This window comes from Lichenostomus cassidix, chromosome 12, assembly GCF_008360975.1.
Source record: "Lichenostomus cassidix isolate B80296 chromosome 12, HeHo_3.0, whole genome shotgun sequence".
NCBI classification, from domain to species: Eukaryota; Metazoa; Chordata; class Aves; order Passeriformes; family Meliphagidae; genus Lichenostomus; species Lichenostomus cassidix.
In genome coordinates, this window is record NC_139493.1 from 6,076,855 (window position 1) to 6,089,740 (window position 12,886).

At 46.0% G+C, this 12,886-nt stretch overlaps 1 long non-coding RNA gene across 3 annotated transcripts in view; it reads left to right on the forward strand.

The window, feature by feature from the left end:
- The window catches only part of LOC146431575 (uncharacterized), a 115,212-nt gene that overhangs the window by 16,617 nt on the left and 85,709 nt on the right, over nt 1–12,886 (forward strand). The window contains exon 1 of one of the 3 annotated variants that reach the window (XR_014854691.1): nt 5,298–5,394. The exons of the other annotated variants lie outside the window; for them this stretch is intronic. This is a non-coding gene — a long non-coding RNA (uncharacterized LOC146431575). Of the gene's footprint in view, nt 1–5,297; nt 5,395–12,886 lie in introns of those variants that run through there. 3 annotated transcript variants of the gene reach the window in all.

The window sequence follows — 12,886 nt, forward strand, 5'->3', positions numbered from 1 at the left end:
AGCCCTTCAATATGTCATCAGCTTTATTGGGACTAAATCTCAGGCAGGCAGGTCACTCTGCTCTGTTCTCATCCAAAGCTGTGTTTTGCCCTAACTGGTTTATCAGAAGAATCAATCTTGCAGGTATAATAAGGGTTCTGATAACTCTGGAAAGAATTTCTGCTCCTGTCTGGCAGAAGAAGAAGAATGCAGAAGTTTTAAATCAGTTCACACTAGGACACCTTAAACTCTGCCCAGTAAAAGCTTCACAAAATAGTTTGTCAGTCTTTTCCTGAGAAGTTTTATTACTAATACTTAGTAGGAGATGCCAACTCTGAAATGTCAAGTTTCCTGGTCAAAAAAGTTGTGTCATCTTTTCTTCTCTAGGTTTTATTTAGAAAAATGCTTGCAGAAGTTTCTGACATACCAGATCCTGCCTGAGTCTGTGACAATAGTAGATAATTGCCAGCAAACCACTTAGTACATTTTAATAATGCCTGAAGAGCTTCAAAAAACCTCTGCCACGTCTCCCCCTAACATAAACATTTTCAGTATTTAATTTGGGAGATGCCAGGGAAGACTGCTCTCCACTTCCCACCAGCCAAAAAACTCTGTTCAGGTCTCCACAAACTGGGGGCAAACAGCAAATATGTCCTGCCTTGATGGTGTGATCATCCACTGTCAGCTCTGCTATCACAGCAAGAGGGGAGCAAAGAGCTGGATTTTAAATCCAATTTAGAAGGTGCTTTTTTCCCCCTATAGCTTTGCACTGCAGCAAATGAGCTTCATCCTGTTTCAGCCAGCATAAGCTTCAGTGATTACATATTTCATAGGCCATTGATTGAAGTGCTCTTACAGTCCTTTCCTCTTGTGAATGAATGTTTATCCCCCTTCCACAAAGGACCCAGGGACAAAGGTTTCAACTTAAGAAAACGTTTCTGCAGGTCCACGTGGGCAGCCTTGCCCTGCAGGGCAGGTGAGCACGTATTTCAGCAGGCTGGAGCTTATGGCATGACAGCCCAAGAGAACCCCACGCCTGAGTGTGCAGCTGGAGAGGGACAGACTGTTCTAAAATCAATTAGGAAATGATGCAGGATGTCCCTGCCTGTATCTTGGCACCTATTTTATTTTCTGTCTATTTTGTTCCCTTCTGCTTATGTAAGTAATCCATTAAATAGCAATACCCAGGAATGAATCAGTGTTGTGTCAGAAAAGCTCCTTTTTCCTTGTAACATTAGCAGGTTTTCTTTCTCCTCTGTGAGCATCATTCCTTCCTCCTCCAGTGAGTTTCTAATGTCTTTCTGCTCCAGTGCTGGCTACTGCATGACATACGTAGATTTCTGAAAATAAGGTTTTTAAGTGACCATTTCTGTCAGGTATTAAGTGCTGTCCAAGCCAGGTCTGATAAATACTGAAATAAAATCATAGCTGATCTATGTCCTTTTTGCAGAAGACACAGGTGATATTTGCAGCCACTTGAAAGGTGCTGTAAAAGCACAGGGAGAGATCCTGCAGTGCAGATTGAGAGATGGGGCAGAAGTACTGTGCTACCCAACAGGCCTCCTGTGATAACAAACCTCTAAATATGTATCTTGAAAATTCCCTCCCTGAAGTCTGCTGGAGACTGGAGGGAGAGCTCCAGACATGACTGCTGAGCTGGTTGTACTCCTTCTAGGTAAAACATTAATCATGATGGAATTTTTTTTATGCTTGGGTTATGCGACTCTACAGAACTAAATTTTAACAGAGTATTAATTAAATGCTGATTTCTGCAATTAACCAGTGCTTTAAGAATTTTTGCACAGCCTGTGTGAGGCGAAGTGCTTTCATAACTGTGCAGTTTTCTCTTTTTTTCCTCTTTCCCATTGTTCAGCCACCTTGAGTTGTGATTATATTATTATTTTCCCTTTGATTTTATTGCTTTTACCTATCATTTTAATCTCCCTGCCTGGAGTGGATGGGTAACCCAGGCTGTGCAGGACACCCATGCTTTTAGAACAACAAGAGATGGAGACCATCTGGCTTCTTGGGATAAAATTGGCATTTCTGTACAAACAACTGGGTAAAACTGGTTTCATAGATTGCCCCTCCCTCCAATTAAAAAATGAACCAGTCAGCTCCCAGCAAAGGCCCCTCATGTGTTGCAGCACAAGAGGGCAGTGTTAGGTTGGATTGAGTCGCACAAGGGTGTGATGAGCACGGGAACACTTCATGGCAAATTGATTTTGCCTATCGGTGAAGAGATGTGTGGGGTGAGGGCAGTTCCCTCCCAGGGCTGGGCAGGGGAAGAGGTGGCCAAGCTTCTGAACCCCCTTCTCTGCCTGGATCAGCATCATCTGACTGTGACACTGCTGGGTGTGGCATTTGGGGACACCAGTCTTGCTCCAGGGTCCCCACAGCCACCTTGACCCCCCTGGGGCTCTGCTGGGACTTGCAGCATCTCTGTGTCTGTCTCTGCCCGCTGGGATTTTCCATCCTGCTGTGGCCACAGGGTCCCACTGGTGGCACTGGGGCAGTGCTGAGCAGAGCTGCTGATGTCACCTCGTTCAGCAGGGCAGGAGTGCCAACCCTGTAAAGTCCTTTCCCTGGCGTGGCTGGGGTGAGATGTCCCAGCTCTGCTGGAGCTGCTGGGGTCTTTGTGCCATGGAACATCACCCAGCATCCACAGGAACAAACTGGTCCTACTCAGGACCAAAAGACAAGCTAATTGTCAGTCAGTGCCTTTTATGGGGAAATAAAGGAGGAAAAGTTACAAAAGAAATATTATTCATGGGAACAGCTGTGAGAGTATGAAACTAATGATGTCCTCCCAAGGAGAGGAGGGATGGGAAGAGGAACCTTTCCACAAAACAGGCATCACATCCCCAGCAGGATAATGGTACCTGAGCTTTCACAGCATGGCCCTGTTTCACCTGGAGCCCTCTGCCCTCTGAGGCTCCTTTGTCAGCCTCTGGTTTTTCGTGAATGATCTGAGAGTGTGGGTTATCTGTAACTTTTTCCCTGTTTTCAAGGAAGCATGATGTTAAAAGCAGATGTTTTATATGTAGCTGTGGTGGCTCATCTTGAAACATGTATTGCTGCACACACAAAATAAAGGTTGAGCATAGGCATACATAATTTATTTATGCCTGGAGGCTGGTTGCTTCTGTGCTCTCTGGTTTTCTGGTCGTGGTATCATGCTTGGGAATGATCTTGAGCCACAGACATGAGCACAGTGCTCCAACCCCAAAATGGAGGCCACTGAAGGATTCATCAGTGCTTCATCCTCTCAGCCAAGGCTGTCAGCTGGTGCAAAGTCCTGGGAGATCCCACTGCAGGCTCAAAGCCTGAGGCACCATTTTTTGATGTACACAAAAGACCTTGTTTTAATAGGAATTAATTAGCAGTTTAAATACTTGCAGGGTAGGAAATCCCCCACGGGGTACACTCGTTAAGGTTTCTTTACACATTACCTCCCAGGAGGATGCAGACTTTCCCTTAGTTTCCTGCATCACTCTCTGTTTCAGCAATAACTCCAGTAATTGTACTACAGCCCCAAAGTACTGCAACAGCAACCATAAATTCCTTCCAGTGCTCATCTGTTCCCCTGTGTTAGACAGGATGGTGATGGGCAATAATTTATCAAAGAGCCTGAGGTTATAGTGTCACATATTCATGCCCGAGGTGCAATGACGAGGTGATAATGTCAGTGTAACTACACATCCTGTTTGCATTATTTATTGCCCTCATGAATGACAAATTTGTATTTTAAAATGGCTGAGACATTTATCTGCTGTCCCAAAAAGCCAAATTGTGAAGGTGGCATAATCTTATCTCTAGGGCAGACGTTCCCTTTTATCATTGGCATTTAATAAGAGAATGTGTAATTAAAAAAAAGTAATTAACCTATTTCTAGGAATAGGAAGTTTGTATCTTGAATAAACAGGCAGCTATGGCAGCTGTAAGTGTAAGCTGCCAGGAGTCCTGTCTGCCCAAGCTGTTTTCTGAGAGAAACAGTCTGCATTCCAACAAGGGTGAGGAGAGTGGATAGATTTCTACAGAATGGCACTGCAACATCACATTTTTCTTTAGGAGTTGTTTGAATTTTGGAGGCATTTTGCATAGGGGTGACTCCTCTTCCCATGGGATGACCAGATATTTGGGGCAGAGTGAGGTGAGATTGATCCTGGCTGAACCCTGGCATGACAACAATCCTGGCAGTTTGGGAGACTCCCGCAAGTGAGGTGACTGAATGGGACAAGAATCCCACTCAGTTTTCCTTCTCTAGTGGCAACCACCAAAGACTCAAGACAGCCACTTAGTAGAAGCATTGAAATAGTTCAGTAATGCTGAGTTATCCCATCAGCAGAAATCAGTGCTTGCCTCACAGGCTGCCTCTCTGTGTGGTGTGTGGCTCAAGTGGGGAATGCTTTGCTGGAAGCTGCTTTGCCACACAGAGCAGGAGAGGGCAATCACAAAAAAAAAAATCCTGAGCCCTCTGTCACTGTTCTACATTCCTCCCTTTCTGAAAAATGTGACTAGCTCTTGTCATTTAAAAAACTTTCCTGGTAGAGCATTTAATCTTTCAATGGCAGAATGTATTGTGGAGGTTAAGAGTGTGTCCAGAAAGACAAAAGGCATGGGTTGCAGCAAAAGAAATTGCAAGTAGACAAATGGGAAAACATCTTCACAATTGGAGCGAGCAAAGGCTAGGAGAGAGACTCTGGGTTCCTGGAGATGTTCAGATACTTTGCAGGAGGCCCTGAGCAGCCTCATCCCCATTTGAAGTGAGTTCTGCTTGGAGCAGGGGTTGGATCAGTGACTTCCTGGGATGCTTCCCAAACTACTCTGAAGCTGGAAGGTAAACAGCTCCCCAGCCACCTGAATCATGGACAGTGCTTGTCTGGCTGCCTGGGAAGCCTCTGGAGAAGCTAAGGATGGAGAGCACTGGCTGAGGCTCAGCCTACCTCAGACACAGGAGCTTGCTGTGCTTCTGGTGCTGCCAGGCAGAGCAGCCTTTGGTGCAATTTAACACAGGGATTCAAAGAAATGCTATTCCAGAGCTTGTGCAAATCATGTGGATGCTGGGAAGCTGTTCTGACACCTGATGAGCCACTGCTCTTCTGCTCTAAAAGTGCTCTGTATCTGCTTATCCTTTGCAAAGTGACACCAGTATGAATGTGTCTGATTTTGTAAAGTGTGTTTTTTCTGTAGCCACTCAAAATGCTTTGAGCTGCATGATTATGAGAGCTGAGCCTCAGCTCCCACTTTGCTGTCATCATCAGCATTCCTAACCAGTGCTGGGAGGCGTTGGTGGTGAGAATCAAGCCCTGGTGCAGCTCCAGGTGATTGCTGCCTTCTCCTGGAGCCTCAGCACACACTGCAGGGATGTCACCACGCAGTGGCTGCCATCACTCTGCTGCAGCACCAGGGCAGGTAAGAAAAGCTGTGCCGATCATTTCAATGAGATGCTGGCTCATCTGAGATTCACAGCCCTGCCACGAGGTTAATTACTTTTCTTTAAATAAATATGGTAGTGAAATCGTCCATTCTTTTCTTTGGAATACTGACAGAAAGTTCAAGAAAAGGAAAACTGATATGAGTTTTACACTTCACAATTGCACTGCTGAGCCTGGAACATATTTTTTCCTGGTGCAGATGTAGGTAAACTGGAGTCACAGGTTAAGCAGTCATACAGACAGCAAATGGGGAGCAGCTTGAACATTTCTCATGTAATGAAGCCTAATCAAAGCCCTGAAAACTGGAGAGGTGGCCATGGCAGGATGAAGGAGCCATAAAGATGAATGACCATAACCATCCAGAGGTTTTGGTATTTGCTGTGACTAATCTAAGCTGGGTGTGTGTGGAGCAAAGTGTGCAGCACCTTCCTCAGACCCCTAGCTGCTGTGTGGGGTGGCAGCTGGCTGGGGATTTGCAATTGCAAAACGGGATGAAGTGTAAAAGTAAGTCTTGATATCTCCAGAGACAGCCTCAAAACTGTTTGACACCTTATCAATTCATAACACATCTGTTTCCAAACTCTCTGCTCGCACCAGGAGCTGTGCCTGTGGAGCTGTGCTGTGCATGTGGAGCTGTGCTGTGCAGGGCTCAGGGCAGCTGTCACACACCGCAGATGTTGGAGGCTGTGCCTGCTGTCCAAGCCAGAGCGGGGCTGTCCCCAGCAGGCCTGTGGTTTTGGCTGTTCTGACATCTCCTAAATGAGGGGATCACTGCAGCTTTCATACCACAGTGGCTCTTCCAGCACTGGCTGGTGAGACCCTCTGTCCCTTCCACCTCTGTCCAAAGGTCCCTGGGCAGGAAGGCAGCCCTGAGCATGTGGCTGGTGCTCCAGCACAGCTGCAGGAACAACCTCCTGCCTTGCTGAGGAATAAAAAAGGGAGGGAGATTCATTTTCTGCAGTGAGCTCATATTCTGAGAATGGGCCATGGCAGCTCATTACTAACACATGCAGTGCTAGACTATCCACAGGCAGGGCTGTGGGGGCATCTGGGGGCTGTCTGTGATTCCAAACAACAAAGCTGGAGAGGTTTAGGCAGGGGGTGACAATGGCAATTGCACCTCTTCGTGCTGCAGAGAGATCAGACACCAACTGGCCAAGCATTAACACTGTTTTAACCAGTCATGCAGCTTTGAAGTGTTTTTCTGAGCTCTGAGTGTATTTTCTTGAAGGCTAAAATACATTTTGAGTGCTGTGCTGTCACTGCAGCGAATGATGCCGAAGGATGTGCCTCTGTCTCAGAATAGAAGGCAGATATATATTTTTGTTGAGATTTAGCTGCTGAATGGCTGAAGCATCAAGCAATTGCCATAAAGCTTTTCTCTGAGTAATACTCTTGTCCTTCTAGGTTTGGGTGACTATCTGACACTGTCTGTGTTGGCTGGAGATCAAAGGGGAGAGGGAGACTGTGGGTCTGGCTGCGATTTCCTTCCACCCTCTGGCAAAACAAAGCAAAGGCAAACGTGACATCCCGCCCTGTGAGCTCCATCAGGGGTGGTTTGGGGCTCAGGGCAGGAGGGCTGGGGATGCTGGACTGTGCTGCCCTTGCTGATGGGGCCGTGCTGGATCCATCCTCCCTGGCCACAGAGCACAGGGAGAACTGAGCTGTGCCACACTGGGTGCCAGAGGAATCCTGGTGGAAAGGCTGGCAAATCGTCCTCAGAATTTCCTGGGAAAGACCATTCAGCCTTTGGAAAGCTTTTAGGATGTGTTGGACAAACATGCATTGAGACAGTTGAAGTGGAGCTGATTCTGGGGGCAAGGGTGTGCTACAGTCCAAAAGTGCTCAGCTGCAGTCCTTCCCAGCCTTCTTGCCCCATGATGTCTGTGATCTTCTCCCTCTTGAGTGATGGGATTGGTTCTAAGCCCATAAAAAAATGTTCTTCAAGTCCTCAAATTCTGTTTTGAAGTGTTACCAGGCTCAACTCCTTCCCCATTTTCATCTCCCAGTGACAGCACTGCTTTACTGAGCCTTTGTTCTGAGATCCTCTGTCCCAGGGAAAGGCACCCTGGGCAGAAAGGTGCTGTGGATTTTGGGAGCTGTGAGTGTATCCCAGGAGCCACATCCCTGTGCACTTCAGAAGGTAGGCAGTGGTGAAGCCAGAAAAGGAGGGAAGAGGGACATGTAAAAAGCCAGACATGGTTTATGCCCTAAGACCAGACAGAATCAATATGTTTCCATGAAGCATATTGCATCTAATCAGTGTTTTCTGGAGGAAAACTTCTGCTTAACTTGAAACCTAGGCCTGAATTTATTTGCAAATGCCTAGTGAGTGATAAGAAGGTGATTAAGTACAACATTTGTCTTGACTGGAAAAATATATTAACCCTGGTGTGACTTTTTTTTTCTGTGATATTGGGAACTGTGAGTGCCCAGCAGGTCATGGCAGAAGCTGTTTCTGCCAGGAAAAAAAACATTAGTCCATCCCTTTCCTCTTGCAAAGCTGTTGGTTATAACTGGGTGGCACAGCCCAAAACTCCACCCTAAGGCCTTTCCTGGCCAGAAGTTCCTCTGCTGAGATGCCTTCAGAGCTGATCTCCCTGTGGTGGCTTTGCTTGTGAGATCTGGACCACTGGAGTGGTGGGAACAAATGGGCCAGGAGGGACAGAGACAGGGCACCTCCTTTCCCTGTTCCCTTTCCTTCCACTGATTGCCTTGCACCATCCTGCACTGCATCTCACCTCTGCTTTTGCAGTGAATTAGAGAACCTGGGGGGAGAAGCACTTGTTTTTCACCTCAAGGTAAGAAGAGCACTTGGAGCTAACTCTAAGCCTAAATCCAAAATGTACATCTGCCCTGAGACTTTCCCAGCCTGCCCCAGGAAGCTGCTGCAGAGATCCCATCCCCTCCATGAGGCAGGGAAAGCTCTGCCTCCTTCTGCAAGAGAGGGATGGCAAATGAAGTCATTAGTGGTGCCCCCAGCCTTTGGGACAAACCCCTCAGTCTGCTGGGAGAAGCTCTTCTCTCCACAGGCCTCGAGGTGTGCCAGTGCTGGATAAATCTAATTTGGCCCAAATTTACTTCCAGACACAGTTTCTTCAGAAAAGCATGTTTACTTTCCTCCTGGCAGTGACCCAGCCCCACGATGCTCTGGCTGCACAGAATTGCAAGTGCAGCGTATTAAATTATCGCTGCTCCTTCGACTGACATGCACGATGGAAGTTATAACTGATCTGTTTTTCCATGAAAAATTTATTGCATTTAAGTGTATCTAAATGAGTAAATCTTATTTGTACACAGGGACTTCTTGTCCTATTGCCTCTCTATCACTCTGGGATTGTATTAAGGTCTCTCATCATGCCCAGAGTCTGTAGCCCTTGTGTGTATCTCCCTTTCAGCAACATTTCTCTCATCTTTCCAGTCAACCTCCTCCGGGCTGTGCCTACCAAGGAAAAAACCCCTCCAGCCTCCATCCAACTCTCAGCTCTCAGGCCTTTGTGTGGGCCCCAGAAAATCCAGCTTTTTACCTCTTATTCCAGGCAGGGACTAGTCGGCTGATTGCTTTCTGCATAGAGCACAGTCTCTTCTCCCAATTACTGCAACTGTTGGAGCTTTAAAGTTGATGATTGTATGTTGTTGGAATACAAATTGATCATTAGAAACATTAATAATGGCTGCTTGACTTTATAATTAGCCATGTATCTGTATTGCATTCGGGAGCTGTTAGCCTTCAATGAGCACATTCCAAATAATCCATTTATATTTAAATAAATTGACACACAATAGCTATCTTAATCAATCTAAATATAATTCCTACTTAGGAGCCTCTGCTTTGCCGCTTATGTTTTTTTCTGAGGATAGCAGCAGTTGGGTTTGGTGGGATTTGGAGCTCCAGGAGGGCTGAGCCAGGGAACAGGCAATGGTCTGATCCTTGCAGCTTCCCAGTCCATCGAGTACAGGGAAATTCAGCTCATTGCAATGAAATGGTAGCACTGATGGGACAGAGGTTTGGGTCTTGTGTCTCTTGCTCTGTGTAAGCCCTGCTCAACAACAACAAAAAATCTGTATATTATTAACCCCGTGTTCAGCACAAAAGCAAAACCAAGCCCTGTACCAGCCACTGTGAAGAAAATTACCCCAGTTGAAACCAGCAAAAGCAGTAAGTTTCCTTGAATCTGAGATCATTAAAAAATAACTTCCATCTTTCCATCCACAAAATTTAAAATTATTTGCTATTTGGAACCGCTTGATTTAAGTTTGTTGGTCACTTTATAGATTCTATAAGGTAAAAATTCTCCTGGCTTATTGTTACACCTGAGCAAATATCAGGTAATAGGCATCTGAGGGAGGTCACAGCACTCACCAGTGATGTGCAGGTGAGATAACTGCAGACAGCTGGGAACTTCAAGCTGAGTTTGCACTGCAAAGTTTGGATCCTGTCAGTCCCAGACAGATGAGTTTAGTGATTCAATCTTCCACCCACGATGTGAAGGTTTTAATTTTCTGGACCCTGAATCTTCTAATTTACCTATTTGGTGCAAATATTTGAATATGGCTGAGCAAGGAACTGCATATCATGCCTGCTAAAAATCACTTATCAGATTTTATTGGGAGACAGAATTGCATTTTTATGCCTTTTTGGACTGTCAACATTAATCATTCCTGGCTCATTGGTGTGGGTATTGAAGACTGTATTGTTTTTGGAGATGAGAGGACCATTCCTCAGCTGGTGGACACTCCTTGTGACTTTGCTTAAGCCACATTAGCTCTCAGGGAGTGAGGATCACAGTGATGCATTTTTCTCTTTGGGGGAGTTGTTTTCTTTCACTAGCAAAAAAAGAGGTGTCTTTTTTATTAAACACCGTCAAAACCTGAGGAAATTATCCCTCCCCAGAGGACCAGAGTAGGTGTGAATATCTCAGCAGTGAGCAGACTCTTACACCCCACCAGGGAGTTCCTGAAGGTGATGAAAATACTGTTTTCCCCTGTTTTGCAGTGTGCCTTTATCCCTATGCAGCTCCTATGGAAACAATCACACAAAACCCCCACGTCTTACTGCAGACTGATCTAATTTCTCTGTGTTGTCTTCTTAGTGTGAATAGATAAACAAAATAATAGCAGCAAAAAGAAAAACAAAACAGCCTATGATGCCAATTGAGATGTCTTCTTAGTGCGAATAGATAAACAAAATAATAACAGAAAAAAAAAACCCCAAAAAACAGTCTGGGCTGCCAATTGAGATTGGTAAACCCTGCACTGCTTGGGGTGGTCAGAGTGTGTTGCACATCGTGCTGGGTGTGTGTCACACTGTCCCCAGCCCTGAGAGCTCACAGGTAAAGGAAAGGAAAGAGAAATAGAGGTGTCCACATGGATATCGCTGGTAGGTCATCCCCACCTGAGATCTGAGTTAGCTGGGCTGGTAGGAGACCTGGGGAATGTTGTTCTGCTAGTTACAGGTGTTTGGTTGCAGAGGTTTGAGTGGCTGCAGTGTCCTGGCCACTGACTCTTGTTCAGGGACACCCTACCAGACAGATGGAGCTCTGTGCTTCCCCAAAATAAGGGAGTTGCCTTGCTGGGCAGTGCTCCCAGCTCCCAGGAAGTCTGTAGCACCAGCAGTGCTGGAGTTGCCAGAAAGGAGCCAAAAACCTGCCAAACTTTGGCTGGGAAGAGGAGAGAGACCCCGCGTGGGGCTCTGCTAATAGGAGCTGTTAGGGACTGCTGAACAAAAGGACTTGTCCTGCAACAGTACAGTAGGCAGGGAGAGATTTGGTTTATTTGACTGTGTTTCATCCAGGTCTGATGGGGTTTTTTCCACTTTGAAAGTTCCTTTATTCTCTTTTGTGTTTCAGGGCTCCTGGGGTGTTTTTGTGCACACAGTGGAGAGGGGTCCAGACTGCAATGGGTTCACACCACATGCCAGAAAACTTCCCCTGGCCCCATCCAGTGAACTTTAAACCTCCTCTAGCCCAGATCAACACCTACAATCACTGCAGGGTTCCACAGTAGGAGGGCAGCAAGGACAATGTGCAGAAACAGTTTGGTACAGCTTTACAGGTAGAGAGAATTTGTTAGGTGAGAATGGCCATGTGGAAAGCCCCCAGTGGCTCTGCCAAATTTAACCCTGAGAGGAGTTTCTGAATAAGACATGTTTTATACAAGTTTTCATTGTTAGCTTTTCCCAGAAAGATTCTTTATCTGGTGGTATTCTGTTCACCTAAGCTTTTTGATGCTGCCTTTGATTTTCCCCCGTAATTTTTCTTTTCCAATGTCCTGTTGTTGTCCATCCTTATTACCTGGAGTCATTTGGATGACATCCATTTTCACTTCTTAAAAAAAAATTTCCCCTACCTTTGCTAAAGGCTGTGTCACATCCTATTTAAAATCAACAGAAAGACTTCGGTGAGCCCCAAACTGGACCTGAAATTGTTACTTCCTTTCAGGTTTCTCAACATGATATTTGCCTCCTAGCAACCACCATTTGCAAGCAGGGGCACAGCAATATTAAGCTCTCAGCTGAGTGCCACAACTGGCATCCCAGTGCACCCCACAGAGCCTCACAAAGCCCTCAGTGGTGTCAGCTCACTCCCCTTGCTGTAGGTGTCATTTACACACAGTGTTGTACAGCAGCCTGAAAAGCAAAGGGAACTTCTGCCCTGCAGAGGCTGTGAAAGGAGGATGGGGAGTGCTGCAGGATCAATTAATACCCCAGGCATGGCAGAAGCACCCAGAGGATGTTTGGGGATCTCCTGTGTTTCACTGCCTGGAGTATCCCAACCTCTGTCCCAACCTCTGTCTCACTCTGTGCATCGTCTCATCCCAGGTGCACTTCTGCAGTCCTGCTCTTTGACAGCTAATTTGGTGCCTTTTTCTTTCTTTAATTACAGCAATTTATCACACTGCCTCCCAGCTCATCCTCTCTAATATACCATGATGGTGAATGTCACTTGCTCAGGTAGGACAAGGTGAAGCTTGCCTGCTGGGAACAGTGATTTTTTTCCTCAAGGACCTGGAAAATGCTCTCAGCTGAGTGAAGCCTTTGGCTCATTTTGGCTCCCTTATGCTTCCTTTCCTCCTATTTTTGCATGTTCATTCCACAAATTCAGTTCCAGATTAGCCCAGTTGCATCACTTGTGGGTCAGTTTGGGGAAACTCAAGATCTTCTTTTACCTTCAGCTATTTAGGAAGAAAGCTGAGTGTTATTCCAGTGGGGCTGAAGAACCAGCTGTGCTCATGCAGCTCCATCAGGACATTCCAAGGGCGTTTGTGGCTCAGAACAGCCTGACTTCCTTAGCTCTTTCTTAAGAAACAGCAACAGACATCCCAAAGGGTTTGGATGAACAACCTCCATCCTGGTGTATCCTTTTTGAAGTGACTCTTCCATGTTTGTTAGTCACTGTTTTAAGATCTAAAGGACTTTTTGCTGTTGGTATTGGTGAGGTGATATGAGGTTATTTACTTGTGATGTTTCA